This window comes from Tachyglossus aculeatus, chromosome 9 (assembly GCF_015852505.1).
Source record: "Tachyglossus aculeatus isolate mTacAcu1 chromosome 9, mTacAcu1.pri, whole genome shotgun sequence".
In the NCBI taxonomy this organism is placed as follows: domain Eukaryota; kingdom Metazoa; phylum Chordata; class Mammalia; order Monotremata; family Tachyglossidae; genus Tachyglossus; species Tachyglossus aculeatus.
This window is the reverse complement of record NC_052074.1, coordinates 7,305,007-7,326,603: the sequence shown is the minus strand read 5'-3', so window position 1 is coordinate 7,326,603 and position 21,597 is coordinate 7,305,007. Positions and strand designations below refer to the sequence as shown.

General features: G+C 40.7%; 1 long non-coding RNA gene across 1 annotated transcript in view; it reads right to left on the bottom strand.

The window, feature by feature from the left end:
- Positions 1-432: 432 nt before the first annotated feature.
- LOC119932573 overlaps positions 433-21,597 on the bottom strand; it is a 48,064-nt gene continuing 26,899 nt past the window's right edge. The window contains exons 2-3 of the long non-coding RNA XR_005452339.1: positions 1,553-1,609; positions 433-758 (exon numbers count right to left, since the gene is read on the bottom strand). This is a non-coding gene — a long non-coding RNA (uncharacterized LOC119932573). The remainder of the gene's footprint in view (positions 759-1,552; positions 1,610-21,597) is intronic.

Below are 21,597 nucleotides of genomic sequence, written 5' to 3'. Positions count from 1 at the left end.
CGAGAGGGAAAATGTGAGAAAGAAAGGGAGGCAGGAAAAAAAATACCAGTATGTGTGAGTCTCATTGGGATCACCAGATTGTACTAAATGCTAAGAGAGCCTCCCAAGGGAGGATAAACCCCCAGATACCGCTACAAAAGCCTTATTCCCCACGCTCAGCAAATTATTTAATTTAAACTCTGCTTGATACGAGTCTCAGAGGAGAGGGGTGTTTTCCCAGATCCATTTTTAATTTGTTGGTGTGTCTGGGTGCGTGTGTAACACATTGCTTCACAAAAGCAGTTGCTACTGCATACACTAACGGCAAATGCCTCAGACTGCTAAAATGGGGGCTAAACTTGCCATCCAACTTAAAATAGGGAAGCGAATGTACACGTACTTGCTTTCCATGGTTTTATATAAATACATAAAATATCTGTAAACAAACGCACATATCTTGAGGTAAAATTAAGTAGCCACATTGATTTGCATGTATTTTTCTGATCTGGAATGAGACGGGGGTGGAACCTCAAAACATTTTCCGAAAAGATTCTCCTCTCTGCCCTCCCCGATTCAGTGATAGTGTTGTCACAGAAGCAAATGCTAAGTGTCTTTGATGTGTTTTTCTCAGGCAGCGATGGCAAAGCTAAAAATCAAAGACATGTTTTTATCAGCGTTTTGTGATGCTTTATCTTTTCCCAGGGAGGTCATCTGAAGCACCCTTCTAATCCTGGTTCCTTCTGCTGCTCGGTGTGCTTTCTTGGCCATTTTTACGGACACTGTAGAAAACAATAATCCACTGAACTAATCAGAAGGAATATCTAGAGAAGCAAGTCACAAGGCTCCAACTGCACAGTTGCCAAATTATCATCCCTAGAGCCCTGCCACATAGGAACGTTTGGTGCCCAGGCCAAAGTTCCCTAATGCACCTTTGCCCCCTCAACCCAGACAGACCAAATCTGAGGGCTCCTTTTGTTCTAACTCAGCTCCCTCATCTTAAGTTCTGCAGAAGACCGAACTCAACAATACATGTATCTCGTGGACACAGCCTACCGCCCTGGAGATAGTACCTTTATCTTAGCTAAATTGATTTTAAAGCAAATAGGAATTAGACACTTTCAATATTAACTTGCTCCGCTTCCTTCTGCTCTGGGCAAGCTAAAGCATGTCCTCCCCTCTCACCCTCCTTCTCCTAGCTCACCAAGTCTGGCTGTATTTACTCTCACCCTGTACCCTTCCCCCTCAGGTAAAGCTGACCTCTCTCCTCCCCCTCGTCGAGTTATTTATTGGTGGTGGGTCGACATTCCATGGGCATCATCTGCTTAATGCATAATTCAAAAAAAATCTTTTGCATGTGGCCTGCACTTTCGCCTCACCACCCGAGTTCCGAATGAAGGATGGGAGGCATCGACTTAAGTTGGAAACATAAAGGGAGAGGCAAACTTGGTTGTCGGGAGAACCAAAGCTTCCCTCCCTGCCTCAAAAAAATATATATATGAGATGGTATTTTGGGGATTGCTCTGGGATCCTTCCCTGTGAACAGTCCTGTATAAATATGAATCATTATTATTACCTCAGGTGGTTGTATTCTAGCCATTCAGGTGTCTTCTTCAAGGAAGCATTCAAAAGTCTAGAAGACAAAGAAAGGAAAAAAGTTACAAAAATAGTTTAAAGGAAAAAGCCTATCCAAGAAACATCACCCTGTAAGGAGATGAGAGGATGTGGGGAAAAAAGTCAGTGGTATTTGTTGAGCACTTACTGTGGGCAGAGCACTGTATTAAGAGCTTGGGGGAGTATAATAAAACAGAGCTATTTGATAAGACACCCCTGAATACAGTTAGGACTCAATAAATAACACTGCTTTACTGACTGAAAAGAGGAGGGAGAGATAGAAGGTTGGGGGAGGGAGGGAGAGAGAGATGGGGTAGGAGGAAAACTATGGATTTTCCTCAGTCTTCTCAAGTGGCCCAATAAGCCTTACTAAAATTCACACCTCCTCGAGTCCTTTCCCAACAAAGCTCTCATTTCCCCTACGCCCTTTCCCTCCGAGTCACCTACACATTTGAATCTGTACCCTTTAAGCATTTGATATTCATCTCATGCCCAGACCCACAAAATGTTTATATAGTCATAATGTATTTAATATGTCTCCCCATCTAGACTTAGGCTCCTTGTGGGCAGGGAGCATGTCTACCATCTGTGTTGCATTGTACTTTCCCAAGTGCTCTGCACAGTGCTCAACACACAGTAAGTACGCCAGTACAATTGACTGGTCTCAGTATTTTCATCATATACTACGGATTTGGTGGCTATACTGAATTGCCAAAAAAAACCCTAAAAACTTACATCATGATAGCCTTCCTATCCTCTAAACTCAACAGAGTGCCTCTATTTACCTGCTTTTTCTAAAAGTTGAAAAATTGCCTTCTATTAAAGCATTTGCTATGAACTACAGACTTCATACATGTGCAAAGTTACCACCATTTATCATTTAATCACTATTATTATTATTATTATTATTATTATTATGGGGAGATAATTTGCTCTACTGCAGACTTCCCTCATAAGGACTTGTTTCTACTTCAGCCACAAGGTCAGAAGGACCATTTAGAGAAAGTTACCAAAAATATGAATATAATAAAGTGCTTTGCATTCCATCAAGAAATCACATCTTTTTCTATAAATTCAAAGAAATAAAGTATTTAAAAATTAAAGGCATTTAGAGTAATGGTTCTTCAAACACAAAGTATTTATTTCAACTTTCATCATCCATAGTTTATTGCATTGATTTTTTCATCACTTTACTTAGTATTAGACTTCCACTGAACTCATCAATAAGAAATGAATTTTGGTAACTTTCAAACCCTCTATATTATTTTTCTTTTTATTTGTAGTGAATTTTTCTTCTCTCAGTGGTATTACTGCAATAAGTCAGTCATTATTTCTTTATGTTTTCCCTCCTTTCTTTAGTATTTCATTTCCCTTTACAGCACATCTCATGATCACAAAGAAAACAGAGACACTTATTTCTTTTAACAGTTGAAATTGCTGCAAGTGATTTAACTGTCATTTAATTTGATTCCTCTCTTCTGTCTGTGGAGAAATATGTTTAATGTACTGGAAATTATGTTAATAAGAAAAAGCATTATCTCATTTAATGAAATAAATATACAAATATTTCAAAATAAAATAAAGAGGCAATCTTCACTGAGAAAAATGTCTCTTATGGTTTGCATAAAATAAACAAATGAGAAAAAAACCTGAATACATTGAAATACACTGACAAAAAACTAAGCCTAAACTCAAAAGCAAAAAAAATTGCATGATGGCTGAATTTCATATCACATAATCAAATAATGTGTTTTTGAGCAACTACAGAAAAACACCAACCTGTAGAGAAACAAATTATTAAACATATATTTCAGCTCATGACATTCATGGTTTTTCCCCCATACTCATCCTAATATCGAATAAACATGAAGATTTTGGTAAAAGTTTCCATCTTCTTCTTTTAACTTCATTTGCTTTAGCGTGTCATTTGAAGGATTGCTATTGGTTTGGCCAATAACTTTCTCAAGAAAACTGTGAAAAGATGACTGAAATATCTGTGTAACATGGGAGGAGGAACTTTGAATAATTCTTATTTGGAAAATCGTTTAACAGTCAACCGATTCTTTCCTAAGCTTCAATATCTGAAAAGGAAGATAACATACGCTAAGGTCAAACAAATATTGTTGGTGGCTCCAGCAAAACTTGCAGCAATTATGGACTAAAAGCATGACCACAGGAACAGAAACACATAATTAGCAATTTAATTACTGGCAAACTAAAGACGTCAATAATAAAAAAAGAGATCGTGTGATAAAGCCAATTCCTACTCCTGTTCAGCAATTCTAGATCTAAATTTACCACCTGATGAATAAAACTATTTTATGAATGAAAAATGTCCAGCTCTGGATAAACAACAAAACCCCTGACATCTAAATGGGAAAGATTTTAAACATTTCTTCAATTTATGTCAATTCTTGACCTTCTCTGAACAACATGAGGTTTCAATCATTAAATCAAAATTCACCCATTTAAATGCTTTAGATTAGCAGGAATTCATTGTTTCAAGTTCATTTTTACAAGTCTCAGTAGCTGGATGGAAACGAATACTTTCCTTGTTTCAAAGACCAAAAGCCCTGACTGACTCCAACCTCTGTCTTTTCCCACAAAGAAGCAAAGTTAAATGTGGAAGTTAAGAAAATGAAATGCCAGTTATCAAAGATGAGGAGTGTAATTAGAAGGACTGTTCTCTCATTTTCCCCCCTGCCCATCCATCCTCCATCCCACCTTTTTGCATTTCTATTTTGAGGATAACAGAGCCAGGAGAGAAATGAGTAAGTTAGGTTAATGTGAAATAGTCCAATTGTGTCCCTTTTTTCCTTCAAAATCCCAAGCTTCAGTTTAAAAAGGGTCATGGGCTACTTACTGCTCTGCCCTTTAAAGTGTTCAGTGTATCCCTACCTCTTGAAACATCACTAGTATTTAACCAGTAGGACAAAACAGACACATCAGGATAGTGTGGCATTGAAAGAAGTCTTCCATCTTGTGATAAAAACCAATTCATCTTGGCTGGAGCTCAATAGCCATTCTTACCAGTGCAGTGCATGCAAGTAAAATCATGAAAGACACTTTGGTTAAGAAGTTGAGAGTACAATTTCTCTTTGGGCAGCAAATGATCCATTTACAAAATAAGTGCCAAACTCCTAGAAACACACTAAATAGAGCTCTGATGACTCCCTCCTTTTTAATGAATAGATCTTACTCTTTTGCTTAGATTTTCACTCTTCAGATTTCCTCTTTATAGCTGCTGCCCTTGGTTTATAGGTTCAGGCAGAATAGTATACCCTAACTAGTCCAGTTTCATGAAATAAGTGCTTACAATAGTAACTCAGGGTTTACAAGTTGATCTCTAAACAGATCATATTTCACTAGGTGAAGAATGTTGAAAAACAATGGATTTGGTAAATGAATACTCTGTGTTGGAAAAAAAAAATCACTGGGCTGTCAGCAAATGTATTCGCTGAAAAAAAAAAACCATAACCCCAAAACGCTTATTTTTCCAGATTAGCCTTGCCTGAATGAGCTCCTTTGTGCAAAAATCAATGGACAGGATTAATCCCAAACTTGCAGACCCTGTCACAAACCACCCAATTCCACGTCAAAGACTTCACTTAACCAGGCCTACACAGTTCCTTTCCACATCTCTTTACTTGCCTCGTTCCATATTTCTCACAAATCAGTTTAAAAAAAAAAGTTGCAGGGTCTGTATCTTATTAGCAGCTGGCAAATTGTGCCACCCGCTCGTTCAATATTCTTGCCCACAATGGAGCAAATGAATGATACATTGTTAATCTGTGATGTGAACAGATTGATCACAATTGCGAGTTCCCGGGATATTTATGGAAAACAATAGCAAGTTTGCCGGAGAGGCTATTCGGAGTACATACATGTGCCTGGAAAGAAGAGATCTAGACAGGCTTTGGTCTTCTGAGCTACTCACACTTCAGTTGTTCAAAGAATGGAATCTGTATGGGTCTGCTGTGGGAAGGATCATAATTCAACAGTTCCAGTCTCGATGGGAGGTACAATAAAAGCCCAGGATTCCTCCTCCTCCTAACAAGGAAGAAGAGAGTGTCTGTCTCACTGAAGTGAACACGCCAAAAATTCTGCCTTTCAGTCTCATCTGAACAAACCTATTCCTTCCCCTTTTCTCCATCATGCCCCAAGCCTCGCCTGGAAAACAAATAAATGCTTCACCTGGATTTAACCTCTCTCAAAAGCTCCTTCTAATCTTACACAAGGGGAAATCTTCTATCTAAACACAAAAGAGTTTCCTAACGTGTGACATGCCTACTGTTTGGGATTTTTTTTTATATGCCCTTCACAGTTTGGGGTTTGACTTAATTGGGGTATTTATTATAGCGGGCTAAGCACTGTGCTAAGTGCTGAGAGGTCGACAGGACCATCAGATCAGATAAAGCCCCTGTCCCACATGAAGCTCGCAATTTAAGAAGGAGAGCAGGGTTCTTTCTCCCCAGTTTTACATGGGAGAAAACTGAGGCACAGAACCATTAAGCGGTCACTCCGAGGGCACATGGCAGAGCTGGCATTAGCTCCCAGGTCTACTAACTCCCAGTAACGGGGTCTTTCCACCAGGGAAGTCCTCCTTCAATCTCGGTCCCAACTTGCCAGCTTCTGGTAAAAGCATGGCACAATTAGCTATATAAATCTCATGCATTTGTAGTGATTTCCCTTCAAAATACAGTGCTTTGCACACAGTAAGCGCTCAATAAATAAGATTGACTATGCGGAATATATAACACATTAAATGGCATATCTCCTTCCCAGCAGATTCCTAAATTCAATAATTTTGGAAATGGCAATTAAAAAATGATTTTTGGGGGCAGAAGGTGAGATATTTGCGTGCAAAAACACAACAGTAGTACAAAATTTCCAAATACAGTTTTTTACACTGAAGCAAACATAATGAAGGTGAGGCACAAATGATGGGAAATACCTGTGGAGGGAGAGGTAAACGTATTTGCTTTTTTAAAATTGTCTGGAGTGCTATAAAAAAGATTTGGCATGCCTTGTATCAAAAAAATTGGAAGGGTTTGTTAAAATGGATTCATTCATATTCTGAATCATTTAATGCATGGGTCTGAGGAAGTTTAAAGTCTTAAAACGTATTTCCCAGAGAAATGTTGTTAATCAAAATGAAGGAATTTTGGAAGAAGAGTAGGATGGAGAGAATATGGGAAGAGAGGATTTTTCAATGGTATAATTTCTTTCAATGCAGAAGACAGGTGCACACTACAATCTTGAAACCATCGGCTTGATACATATTAAATGGTTAGTGGGTAACATATGAAACGCATGCCAGGTACGTGGATGAATTCTATTTACATACCCTGGCCAGACAGAATGCAGGTCTTAAGCCAGGACCTTTGTTGAAGTTGAAGTCCAGTTATTATACACATTAGACTGCCTTTACTCTCTTCTCCCAATTTTACAGATCAAAATTAAAATTGCTGATTGATGTTCTTAGATCAAGAACACACAGAACTTCAGTCACAGAATTTGGAGTAAGAACCTAGATAAACCTGCCTCAGCAGGTTAGCAAACATCACGAGACTAATTGGCTGACATGAATAAGCACCGAGTGTAGAGAACAGAAAAATAAAAAACACAAGAGGAAGGTCTTTAGAGATGTTAGGCCCTGATTATCAACAGTATTTATTGGGCGCTGAATCAAGCAGAGGAAGGTAACATGAGACAGTTCTGAGGCCAGGGATTCCACAACATAAGAGACAAAGCCCGAAAAGTATCAAAATCACCAATCTGAGTCAGAGGACCTGGGTGCTAATCCCACACCACCACTTCATTCAGTAGTATTTATTGAGCGCTTACTATGTGCAGAGCACTGTACTAAGCACTTGGGAAGTACAAGTCGGCAACATACAGAGACGGTCCCTACCCAACAACGGGCTCACAGTCTAGAAGGGGGAGACAGACAACAAAGCAAAACATGGAGACAGGGGTCAACCTGTCACCACTTGTCCACCGTGTTACCTTGGGCAAATCACTTCACTTCTCTGTGCCTCAGTTACCTCATCTATAAGACAGGGACTGTGTCCAGTCTGATTATTCTGTATCTAACCCAGTGCTTAGTACAATGGCTGAAATATAGTAACTGCTTAAATATCATTTAAAAAATGCACCAATAAGTCATATTAATCAAATCAATAGTGTTTGATGCTTTCTATGTGCTGAGCACTGTAATAATCATTTGGGAGAGCACAGTATAGTAGAGTTGGTATATAATAGAGGTGGTAGACAAGAGTCCTGCCCACAAGGATCTTGGAGTCTAGAGGGGACAACTGACATAAAAATAAGGTACAGAGAGGGAAAATAGGGGTGGAGGTAGACTGAGTAGCAAAATGCTTAAGTGGTACACAAAGGAGAGCGGATAAGGGAGGAAAGGGAAGGGTAATCAGAAAAGGTCTGGAGGAGATAATAATAATGATGATGGCATTTATTAAGTGCTTACTATGTGCAAAGCACTGTTCTAAGCACTGGGGAGGTAACAAGGTGAACAGGATGTCCCATAGGGGGCTCACAGTCTTAATCCCCATTTTACAGATGAGGTAACAGGCACAGAGAAGTTAAGCAACTTGCCCGAAGTCACACAGCTGACAATTGGCAGAGCAGGCATTTGAACCCATGACCTCTGACTCCAAAGACCAGGCTCTTTCCACTGAGCATGCTGTGGGCTTTGAAAATGGGGAGAATGGTGGTCTGTTGGAGATGGAGTGGGAGGGAGTTCCAGGCCAGAGGGAGGATGTTGGCAAAAGATTTGCAGCAAGACAGATGAAATTGAGGTACAGTGACTAGGTTGGCAGCAGAGCGCGGGAGTTGGATTGGTGGGAGATTAACTAGGTAAAATAGGAGAGTGAGTCTGACTGAGTGAATATGTATTAACACACATATTCAATCCAGGCTCACCAGGCCACAATCTCATAGACAGGTTTGTACATAAATGGAGTGGCGGGTTCTTGAGTTAACAATCCAAGATACCATGAGGTGACTTAAGGGAAGGAATGAAAACCAAACAGGCATGCAGCTCTGTTGTCTGCTGTGTGACTTCGGGCGAGTCACTTCACTTCCCTATGCCTCAGTTACCCCATCTGTAAAATGGGGATTGACTGTGAGCCCCACATGGGACAACCTTTTTACCTTATATCTACCCCAGCACTTAGAAGAGTGCCTGGCCCCTAGTAAGCACTTAATAAGTACCATGATTATTATTATCATTATTATCAGGTACCAAATGGGGCTCACAGCCTAAGTAGGAGGAAATACAGGTATTGAATCTCCATTCAGCGCTAAGAACAGTGCTTGGCACATAGTAAGCACTTAACAAATACCATCATCATCATCATTTTGCTGATGAGGAAACTGAGGCACAGAGGAAGTGAAGTGACTTGCCCAAGGTCACACAGCAGACAAGTGGCAGAGCCAGGATTAGAACCCAGTTCCTCTGATTTTCTGGCCTGCGTGCTTTCCACTAGTCCACCCCGCAAGAACAGGACTCAGAGAAGTATTCCTGAATTCTTGTGATTTTGCTTCTTTCCTCTTCCACTAACATTCTGTAAATTGACAAATAAATTTGCCCCGGTATATCTATCACCTTCTGCCTTTCCCTCTCTCCTTTAAGAATAACATCACCACACCTTAAAATGCCTCTGCCAACACCATACTTCTAAGAACTAAGGAAAAGGAATGGCCCACCCTTTTTATCTAATCCAACGGCCTCTACTCCATCCTGATCCTCCTCAACCTTTCGACATTGGGAATGACCCTCTCCTCCTGAAAATTTTATCTAAACTTGGCTTCACGAATATTGTCCTCTCCTGGTTCTCCTCCTTTTTCTCTGGCCACTCCTTCTCAGTCTCTTTCACAGACTTCTCCTTTGCCTCCCACTCTCTAACTGTGGGAGTCCATCAAGGCTCAGTTCTAGGTCCCCTTCTATTCCCACTCCTCTGGAGAACTCATTCACTCCCAAGGCTTCACTGCCATCACTACACAAATAACTCCCCAAGCTACCTCTCCAGCCCTGATCTCTCTCCTTTTCCAGTCTTATATTTCCTTCTGCCTTCAGGAAATCTCTACCTAGGTATCCCACTGACACCTCAAGCTTAACATGCCCAGAATAGAGCTCCTCACCTTCCCACCCACACCTTGTCTTCTTCAAGACTTTCCCATCATCATCATGCCTTTCCTACCATGCTTCTTGTCTCACAAGCTCATAAACTTGGCATGGTCTTCAACTCATTTCTCTCATTCAATTCACATATTCAGTCTGTCACCAGATCCCATCAGTTCTACCTTCACAACATCTCTGGAAGCTATACTTTCCTCTCTATTCAAACCAGTAGCATGCTGATTCAAACATTTATTGCCTTCTGTCTTGACTTCCGCTGAGCTTCCTGCCTCATTTGTCTCCCTCCTTCAATATGCAGCCTGGGTCATTTTTCCACACAAAAAAATTCAGTACGTGTCTCCCCACTCCTCAAAAGTCTCCAATGGTTTCTCTTTCAACTCTGTATCAAACACAACCCCCTTACCATCAATTTAAGAGGCCCAATCAGCTCTCCCCCTCATCTCTTAATCTCGCTGATTTACTACAACCCAAGCCACAAAGTTTGCTCCTCTAACTCCAACTCACTGCACCTCAGTCTTATTCATCTCGTTGCCAAACTGATGCCCTCATCCTCCAAGAAGCCTTCCTTAATTACACCCTCATTTCCCCGCAGTCTACCATCTGTGTCACCTATAAGCTTGATAGTAATCAATGGTATTTACTGAGTAATTATCTTGTGCTGAGCACTGTACTAAGCATTTGGGAGAGTACAATAAAACAGTGTTGGTAAACACATTCCCTGCCCGTATCACTTTTATCCCACCCCACAGCACTTACCTAAATCTCCTTATACCCTACAGTTTTCCTAAATTTATTTTAATGTCTCTCTCCCCATCTAGGTAATAAGGTCCTTGTGGGATGACATTGTGTACCAACTCTATTGAACTGTATTCTCCCAAGCATTAAATCTGGGGTTCTGCACAAAGTACTCACTAAATACCATTCATCAATTAATTGGGAAAGTACTAGAAAGTTAAAAGATAAAACCCCTTAACTCGTTATTTAATAATAATAATAATGGCATTTATTAAGCACTATGTGCAAAGCACTATTCTAAGCACCGGATTCACAATTTAGCAGCAGAAACAGGTAAGTGAGGGTATCATAAGGGGAACAAGATCTTATGTACTATGGATTTGATTTTCTTCAACGGGAATTGACTGTAAAAGTTGGCTACAGTAGGAGAAAATTGATGTTCTTTTCTCCCACTCTGTTTAACATCTGTAATTCATTAATACAGGCATGAATCCTGGATGTAGGATCGAGGAAGGAAGAGCATGTGCCCTAGTTTGGTGTTTAGCAATGACAACTGTGGGATTTATTGAGCTATTCATTCAATCAGATTTATTGAGCACTTACTGTGTGCAGAGCACCGTACCAAGTGCGAATATGTCCAAGCCCTGTGGTATGTCCTGGGGAAGACACAGGATAATCAGGTCAGATGGTCTCTGACCCACAAGGAGCTCACAGTTAAGGGAGTGGGAGACCAGGTATTCAATATTAAAGATGAGGAAACTGAGGCACAGAGATGATAAATGGTGGAGTTAGGACTAGAACCCAGCGCTTAGAACAGTGGTTGGCACATTGTAAGTGCTTAACAAATACCGTGATGATTATAATTATTATAGAACCCAGATCCCCTAATTGCCAGTGCTTCTTCCACTAAGCCACGCTGCTTCTCTAACGTTTATATTAAACCTCTATCCATGGGTGAGAGACAAAGATGTGCTTTTTTTTTTTCTTCAAGAACAGGAATAGAAGAATAGAGCGAAGATATTCCTCAATCTAATTCTCAACAGAAAAATTGTACTTCTAAGCACTTGGGACCAATAGGTTTGAGTGGTGTGTGTATATATTATAAATATATAGATACATCTATATAAAATGATGAAAGTAAAAAGTTGAGAATGGTTGTGTACTCAACAGCTGATCAAAAATTAGCACTAATTCTTTTCTTAATACCAAATCCATGACATCAGAAATAGGTGAAGACATTTTTCCAAAGGTGAGAAGTTGTAACACTGTCCACATTCATGCCACGGATATGAATTTGGGGAGGAATTCTGGGAAAATAGCTATAAAACTTAATTACTAGCACTATACCTTGTAAACTGCCAAAAAAAACAAGGCTTTATTTGATTTTTTTAAAGAAACATGGGACTATTAGTAGAATCGAAAACGTTTCCTTTCCTCTCCAAAAAAATTGGAATTTCAGTCAAAAGCATATTTTCCGTATCATCAATGTCCTTAAAAGATGATAAATATGGGGGAGACTGCACTCAGAATGCAGAGCCTTTCCTCTAGTAATGCTAACAGGTGACATTGTGTAAAATGTATATACGTACGCCCATGCATATATATATGTCACCTATTTGTCTTTGCATTTGTGTATTTTATGATCATTTGGCCTATATGTGTATCACAAATATACCTGTGATTTTCCTGGCAAGCTGGATTGTTGAAGAGATGGTGTGGAACTCAGCCACAATACTTGACCTAAATACATTATGTACCACTGGTTGCCTGTTAAGTAGGTCAGCCTGGGCTCTTCAAAGTTATGCAAAACTTATTGCTGCCGCACAGAAGATGAGTCATGACTCAGAAAGGTATGAAATCAGTTTTCTAGGAAAGGAGCAAATTCCCATCAGTAAATGGACTTTTTAGCCAAGACCAAAATGTCTTATACTGTATTCTGCTTGTCCTATGTCTTTAGGCCACAAAAATGAAATAAAAGCAATGAAGCTGATGAAAAACCTAACAATCATGAGTCGCATTAAAGTGCATGGAGTTTATGCGATCTTGCTAGAGACATTTTTATTCTTTTGGTTCAAGCAAATGGGATCTTGAAGACAAACAAGACATACAGAGAAGCAGCGTGGCTCAGTGGAAAGAGCCCGGGCTTTGGGGTCAGAGGTCTTGGGTTCAAATCCCAGTTCCACCAGCTGTGTAACTTTGGGCAAGTCACTTAACTTCTCTGTGCCTCAGTTCCCTCAATTCTAAAATGGGGATGAAGACTGTGAGCCCCCCGTGGGACAATCTGATCACCTTGTATCCTCCCCAGAGCTTAGAACAGTGCTTTGCACATAGTAAGTGCCTAATGCCATTATTATTATTATTATTATTATTATTATTATTACAAATCTCAAACACCAAGCCCAAATGTGGGACATTTTCACAGAAGGAAGAACCTGCATTTTGATTGCTTTTAACAGTGACTAATCTTAGTCAATTGTATTTATTGAGCATGTACTCGGTGCAGAGCATTTTACTAAGCACTAGGAAGAGTACAACAATAAAGAGACACATTCCATGCCCACAATGAGCTTACAATCTAGAGAACCAGCATGGTATAGTGGATAGAGCACATGCCTTGGAGTCAGGTGGTTATGTGTTCTAATCCCAGCTCTGCCTCTTGTCTGCTGTGTGACTCTGGGCAAGTCACTTCACTTCTCTGTGCCTCAGTGACCTCATCTGTAAAATGGGGATTAAGACTGTGAGCCCCACGTGGGACAACCTGATTACCTTGTATATACCCCAGCACTTGGAAGAGTGCCTGGCCCATAGTAAGCACTTAATAGGTACCACGATTATTATTATTATTATCAGGTACCAAATGGGGCTCACAGCCTAAGTAGGAGGAAATACAGTTATTGAATCTCCATTCAATCAATCAATCATATTTATTGAGCGCTTACTGTGTGCAGAGCACTGTACTAAGCGCTTGGGAAGTACAAGTTGGCAACATATAGAGACAGTCCCTGCGCTTAGAACAGTGCTTGACACATAGTAAGCACTTAAATACCATCATCATCGTCATTTTGCTGATGAGGAAACTGAGGCACGGAGGAAGTGAAGTGTCCTGCCCGAGGTCACACAGCAAACAAGTGGGAGAGCCAGGATTAGAACCCAGGTCCTCCGATTTTCAGGCCCATGCTCTTTCCACTAGGCAATTCCGCAAGAACGGGACTCAGAAAAGCATTCCTGAATTCTTGTGATTTTGCAAGGATGTGAGAGACGTTCGAGGGGATGGCAGGAACTGAAGCGCCTATGGATTTCAACTGAGTGGCTAATAAAATGAAGCTCTATGCAAAAACCTATCGGCTCCCTACAGTGACTGACGGACAGGTCGCTTCCAAACAGACCTCAGCTGCTCAGCACTGCATAGATTCCCCCCAAAGGACAACAGCCGCCTTCTACCACACAGCTGTCTGCCCACAGCAAAAAGGCAGCAAATGTGCCTGAGAAAATACCCCTCTCAGACAGGATGGCAAACCCGGTTTACCACCGGCCTCGGTCTGATCCCCTGAATTTCTCATGGTGAGCTGTCCATTCGATGTAGCATTCCAGTCAAATTCGGTTCCTCTGGGACAAGGTTTTTGCCTCTTCCATTCATTCATTCATTCAATTGTATTTATTGAGTGCTTACTGTGTGCAGAGCACTGTACTAAGCGCTTGGGAAGTACAAGTTGGCAACATATAGAGATGGTCCCTACCCAACAGCGGGCTCACAGTCTAGAAGGGGGAGACAGACAACAAAACAAAACATATTAACAAAATAAAATAAATAGAATAAATGTGTACAAGTAAAATAGAGTAATAAATACATACAAACATATATACAGGTACATATATACATATATTCCATCTGACCTAGGGAACACAGATATGGCGTGGCTCAGAAGAGAGAGCCCGGGCTTTGGAGTAAGAGGTCATGGGTTCAAATCCCCACTCCGCCAATTGTCAGCTGTGTGACTTTGGGCAAGTCACTTCACTTCTCTGGGCCTCAGTTACCTCATCTGGAAAATGGGGATTAAGACTGTGAGCCCCCCGTGGGACAACCTGATCACCTTGTATCTATCCCAGTGCTTAAAACAGTGCTTGGCACATAGTAAGCGCTTATCAAATGCCATCATTATTATTATTATAATTTCTGCCCTGAAGGTGCCTAGATCCCACCAGCTTCCTACCTAAGGCTTATCGTCATGCTAGGCTACGTGACCAAAATAAGCCCTCCGTTATTTTGCATATCCGAACAAACAACGCTGTTTAGATGCAGCTTTTATGGCTTTGTTATTCCATCATTATTCACCACAGTTCTTGCCTTCATTTGCAGAGTTTGGGTTTTAATGTAATGGCCATTCAATAAAAATGTTGCTTTTAAGGGTTTGCATATCATCCCATTTTCTCTTCAACCCTTCAGCAACCATATGGCAAGCAATCAGGTCTGCAATCACTAGGTCCATATTATGTAGAGCATGATTTCAGCATTATGCTATTACCCATCTGTTTCTGTAAAAAAGACATGAACCCATGTATGAGAGGTCAGTGGTTTCATTGCACACTGTATTCTAGAAATCTATCTCTGCTCACTTGAGATCACTTTGGTGATTTACTCTAGTCTCCAGGCCAGACTTCTTTTTTTTTTTTTGAAGATATACAGACAATCAGCACAATTTGTCTGTCTGCCTGTTGTATAAAATTATTGGTAACTCTTGTGAGACATTTAAACTTTCTTAGACAAAGATGGTCCCCTGAGGGTCAGTATTAGAAGAGGAATGAGGGGTGGGGAAATAGACAACACAGATCTGTTTCCTCCCATTTGAAATATTTTAACTGTTGACAGGATTAAAGAGCGCTCCTAAACTCATGAAGTCATCTACGGCAAATCGGAGTTGACATCACTTTCTTTCTCTTCTCCTCTCCCTGTTCACATGATGTATTTATAGATATTTAAGTACAATACAGAAATAGATGAATCTTTTTATCTATCTATGGTAAAGATACCCCCTTTATCTATAGTCACCATGACTGTCAATAAAGTGTAGATGAATCATAAATTCGGCATTTAATAAGAATGTAAGTATACCCCTAAAAGTGTTGGGACACCTACAGAGTGGAGGTATGCATACAATATTTACTTATATTAATGTTTGTCTCCCCCTCTAGACTGTAAGCTCATTGTAGACTGGGAATGTGTGCACTGATTGTTATAATTGTACTCCCCCAAACCCTTAGTATAGTGCTTTGCATACAGTCAGCACTCAAATATGATCGAATGAAAATATGTGAATGGGAATAGTATTTGGGTTAGTTGTACGGTGGACATAATTATACGGGTAGCTTAGGGTTAGCTTGAGAAGCACCGTGGCTTAGTGGAAAGAGCATGGTCTTGGGAGTTAGAGGTCATGGGTTCTAATTCCGACTTTAGGCAGCTCACTTTACTTCTCTGTGCCTCAGTTACCTCATCTGTAAAATGGGGATTAAGACTGTGAGTCCCACGCGGGACAAACTGATTACCTTGTATCTACTCCAGTGCTTAGCACATAGTAAGTGCTTAATATGATTATTATTGTTATTGAAATTGGCCTGATGCTTAGCTCAATTTTCCAAAAAGGTCAGTTCATAATCAACATCAGACGCTAGTAATTAAGCCCAAGAGGAGAGTCAAACTGTTAGAAATTCACCTGTGAGGGAGAGGCTTAGCAAAAACATACCATGTCTCCAAACATTTCCACTCCAAGCCTCTACTGTACTGTTCCATTATTCCTTCAATCGCACTTATTGAGCGCTTACTGTATGCAAAGCACTGTTCTAAGCATTTAGTGCCATTAAATAAATCAAATATGCACCTAAAACATCAAGTCCCAAATCAGTAAGCCAAGTACAGTGCTCTGCACACAGTAAGCGCTCAATACGATTGAATGAATGAATGAAATGAATCAGGCACAAAGGACGAAGCAGCCAAGTGACGGATGTGCAATGTTGAACATGAGAAGTTGACTGAAATTTGTCGTCTTTTGTTTCTTCATTTTTTTCCCAGGCCGTAGACGGATTTGGGTGTAAACACTACAAAAAAATTAATGAAAACTGTAAAGTGTTCAAACCATAACAGGTGAAAATTACAGGCTGACAACCATCAATTACAGAATAAATGCTATTCAACAGCTAAAGGAATAATAGTTGGCGAAGAGACATTATATGGTTTTGGCCTACTGGTTTATTTACTACTTTCAAGCAACCTGAATGTCACGGCACTTACGTAAACAATGCTCACGCAGCAAACTTTAGTAAAATACAGCAAGAGTTCATTAAAATTCTATAATTAAGGCATATCCCTTGCACTATAATAGATGAAACAATAAAGCCAGATTACTCAGTGTTTATTACATATCCTAATAATTATTCACACCAAATTATACAGTAAAACACTAATCATCACTTCCAAAGATAACTTTTGGAGTTGAAAAAAAAAATCTTACAGCTCTGATGTTTGAAGATTGCTGGAATCAACACAGATAAAGACAGGCAATTGGGGAAACAAAACTCGGTTAGCCACGGGTAAAAAACTTAAATATGAATGGGGATTTTGAGCAAACTGCTGAAAGCTAGAAGACTCAAAACAAGGCATACACTGAGAAGCAGTGTAGCCTAGTGGATAGAGTACCGGCCTGGGGTCAGAAGTACCTGGGTTCTAATCCGGGCTCTGCCACTTTGCTGCTAAGACAAATCACTTCACTTCTCTGTGACTCAGTTAACTCAACTGTAAAATGGGGATTAAGACCGTGAGCCCCATAGAGGACATGGATCGTGGCCAAACTGATTACCTTATATCTCTAGACCGTAAGCTCATTTTGGGCAGGGAATACGTCTGTCTGTTGTTGTACTGTATGCTCTCAAGTGCTTAAAAGGGTGCCCTGCACACAGTAAGTGCTTAATAAATATGATTTGTTGTTTAGTACAGTTTCTGGCACATAGTAAGTGCTTAACAAATACCATTACAAAAAATGGGGCTTAATAAGCCTTGACTTTTTAGACTTTTCAGTGATTCTTTTCAATAGCATCCCTATCTTCTTCATCATCATCGATCATTATGAAAGGAACTTACTGAATCCCTTCTGAGGGCAAAGCACTGTACTTGGTGCTTGGGAGAGCAGAATGGAAGCAGAAGAAGAAATCACTGCCTTCCAGAAATTTACCATCTGATGGGGTGGTCAAAACTTATTTACAAGTTATGGAAGCAGGAGGAAGAACAAGGGTAATAATATTTGTTCAGCAATTACTGTGTGCCAAGCATTGTACGACAGACCGAGATAGAAAAGCCGCATGGCCTAGTGGATAGAGCACGGACCTGGGAATCAGAAGGACCTGGTTTCTAATCCCAGCTCCTCCCCTTGTCTGCTGGGTGACCTTGGGCAAATCACTTCACTTCTTTATGCCACAGTTTCCTCATCTGGAAAATGGGGATTAAGACTGTGGGACACGTGGGACAACCTGATTACTTTGTATCTAGGCAGTGCTTAGAACAGTGCCTGGCACATAGTAAGCTAAGCAAGCGCTTAACAAATACCATAATGATAATATGCATTGGGATGAATGAGTTGAATAAATAATTGACTATACAAATAAATTAATGCATAGGTACTCAAGTGATGAAAGCAGGAGTGAAATGCGTACCACGCCCCAAGGGTGGCTGTTAGGTAGACCTGAATGGGGCTTGTGAATTAATCAGAGAAGGCTTCCTGGAAGGAGTGGGATTTTTTAGGACGACTTTCCTCCCCCTCCACCAATCAATCAATCGTATTTATTGAGCGCTTACTATGTGCAGAGCACCAGAAATCAGGGAATAAAGAATAAAGAAAGGCTCAATAAGAAACATCCCAGGCTATTTACCATTGGCTTTAGAGCAATCAATCAGCTTGCTCCATCCTACCTTACCTCATGAATCTATAGCCCAGCCCGCATACTAACTCCTTTAGCTCCAGCATACTCACTGTACCCCAATCTCATCTGTCGCCACTGACGCTTTTTCCACGTTCTCCCCCTAACCCTGAGCTCCCACCCCACCACTCTCACCACCTTCAAAGCATTACTAAGGTCACATCTCCAATAGGCCTTCCCCAGTTAAGCCCTCCTTCTTCCTCCTCCCTCTCCCTTCCGCATCATCTATGCACTTCAATCTGTTTCCTTTAGACACTTGATATTCACCCCACCCCCTGCCCCTCAGGACCTAAGTACATATTTTTAAATTATACAGTATAAATTATTCATTTATTACGGCCGAAGACAGGACTATCTGGAGAAAATCTATCCACGGAGTCACTACGGATCGGAAACAATTCGACGGCACTTAGTAACTCATTTATTCATATTAATGTTTGTCTCTCCCTCTAGATGTAAGCTCGTTATGGGCAGGGAACATGTCTGCTAATTCTCTTGTACTGTACTCTTCCAAGTGCTTAGTGCAGTGTTCTGCACAAACTAAGTGCTCCATAAATATGATTGATCTACAAGACAAGCAAAGGCCCAGTGAGTCCTGGAGGTGGGAAGAGGAGGATGTTTTTAAGCAATTCTTGGATGCTGAGAACTAGGAAATGTGTCTTTTGTATTGTACTCTCCCAAGCACTTAGCACAGTGTTCTGCACACAGTAAGTGCTCAGTATTTAAGGTTGAATGAATGAAGGCCAAAATTGCTTAGAAGCCTGGCAGAGAGTCCTAGGAAATCTTCATTCATGCTCCATCTTTTGGCTTTTCAGGCTATTGCTGACTCTCAGGGTCCAGAGTCTGCGCAAGACCAGAGCTGAAAGAGAAACTTGTTTGCCTATCCAAAAAGCAAACAGACATTCCTGTTGCACTCCTGCTGGGTGCATTCTTGATGAAATATCAAATTATTTCAAGCCATCTTCTTCCTAAATCATATAGCAATACTAATAATGACAGTAAATGTTATTTGTTAAGGTTACCACTGGAATAAAGATGGACAATCAAAATGGTACACAGAGGGGGGTTAGCTGCAACTGTACGGATTCCACGTGTGAAACCTGCTTAAGCAGTCTGTGTTGTTTTTCTCAATCAGAAGCCCTGAAATGGTCCATTAGAATTTTGCAGGAAATTCATTTGTAATGGCTTAAAATTGGCGGTTTTCAGGGGTAACCGTGAGGTTTAAATATTTACAATCTTTTCCTACGCAATTTCAATGATCTAACACAGGCTTACTGGTCCAGGCGTATGGCTGTATTACTGCCATGTCATAATAATAATTATATTAAGTGATTGCTATGTGCTAGGCACTGTTCTAAGCACTGGGGTAGATACAAGATAATTGTGTTGGACACAGTCTCTGTCCCACTTACGGTTCACAGTCTTAATCCCCATTTTACAGATGAGAGAACTGAGGCACAGAGAAGTGAAGTGACTTGCCCAAGTTCACACAGCAGACAAGTGATGGAACAAGGACTAGAACTCATGACCTTCCAACTCCCAGGCCTGTGCTCTATCCACTGGGCCATGGCCCTCCACTACTCTATTCTTCCATAGCAATCCACCCGAATGGCCCATGAAGAAAAGAAGCAGCGTGGCTCAGTGGAAAGAGTCCGGGCTCGGGAGTCAGAGGTCATGGGTTCTAATCCAGGCTCCACCACTTGTCGGCTGTGTGATTTTGGGCAAGTCATTTCACTTCCCTGGGCCTCAGTTACCTCATCTGTAAAATGGGGATTAAAATTGTGAGCCCCACGTGGGACAACCTGATCACCTTGTATTCCCCCACTAGTACTTAGAACAGTGCTTTGCATATAGTAAGCACTTAAATGCCATTATTATTGTTATTATTATAAAACATACCATTTAGTAAAGAAAAACACGCTAAACACCACTCCTTTACATTTTTCCCCAAAGTCGTAGCACCTTGGTTTCCCATTTCAGGATGCACAGAACACAGAACCAAAGAACTCCGGAGATGGAGCAATAAATCCTTGAAAACTTCCCAGGGCAGGGAGGACCTGGGTGCCCATGGCTACCTGGAATTGGATACCTCCCAAGGACTTCCAAGGACAAAGGAGGAAAACACACCTTTGACTCTAGGTGCACCCTTTTAATGAACCCTAAATCCAGAGTTTTCTCCATGAGAAAATTTTATATAATCAATAATTTATTCAGCTATTTCATCTTATTTGTACTATTTCTTGTTAGATCTTTGTTTTTCCTCTTGTTCCCACAATTTGTAATAATTTCCAACTCCCCAGTAGATTGTAGGAAGTAACGTGTGTTGCTTCTGCTATAGTCACCAAACCACCCGATGTTCTACTTCTCTCTCCGTAAGTGGTCAATAATGAATAAGTGCTTAGTACAGTGCTCTGCACACAGTAAGTGCTCAATAAATACGATTGAATGAATGAATGAATAACCTCTGTGGAGGTAACCAGCTGCCCAGAATTCACTGTGGCAGAGGTGACCCCCAAGTACCATTTGGATGTGGCTTTGGGCAAGACAAGTAGCCGAGAGCTTCTTTTCACCAAAACTTGATTGATGATTTGGAAGGAAAAATAAAATTCTCTCCAGTAGAATATCTGGAACTTTCCAAAAGTTCATTCATTCATTCAATCATATTTATTGAGCGCTTACTGTGTGCAGACCATGCTAAACGTTGGCGAGATCAGGCAAGCTGGACTGCTCCCCTGGGTTCTTTCTTTCTTAAAGAGCCACATGTATCCTTTCTGAAGCCCTTAAGGAGAGACTTGGGGGGTATCTAAGATCTCATAGTAATAATAATTGTGATATTTGTTACGTTCATATTATGTGTCAAGCACTGTACTAAGTACTGGGGTAGATACAAGATAATCAGGTCCCAAATGGGGCTCACACTTTCTGAAGTAGGGAGAATAGGTATTGAATCCCCATTTTGCAGGTGAGGAAACAGAGGCAGAGGGAAGTTAAATAACTTGCCCAAGGTCATACAGCAGACAAGTGAAGGAATCAGGATTAGAATCCCAGTCCTCTGACAACCAGGAAGGTGCTCTTCCCACTAGGCCACGACGCTTTTGTAGCCCATAGACTACAGAAATAATTGCTCCCAAGTTAACCTGAAGGGTAAA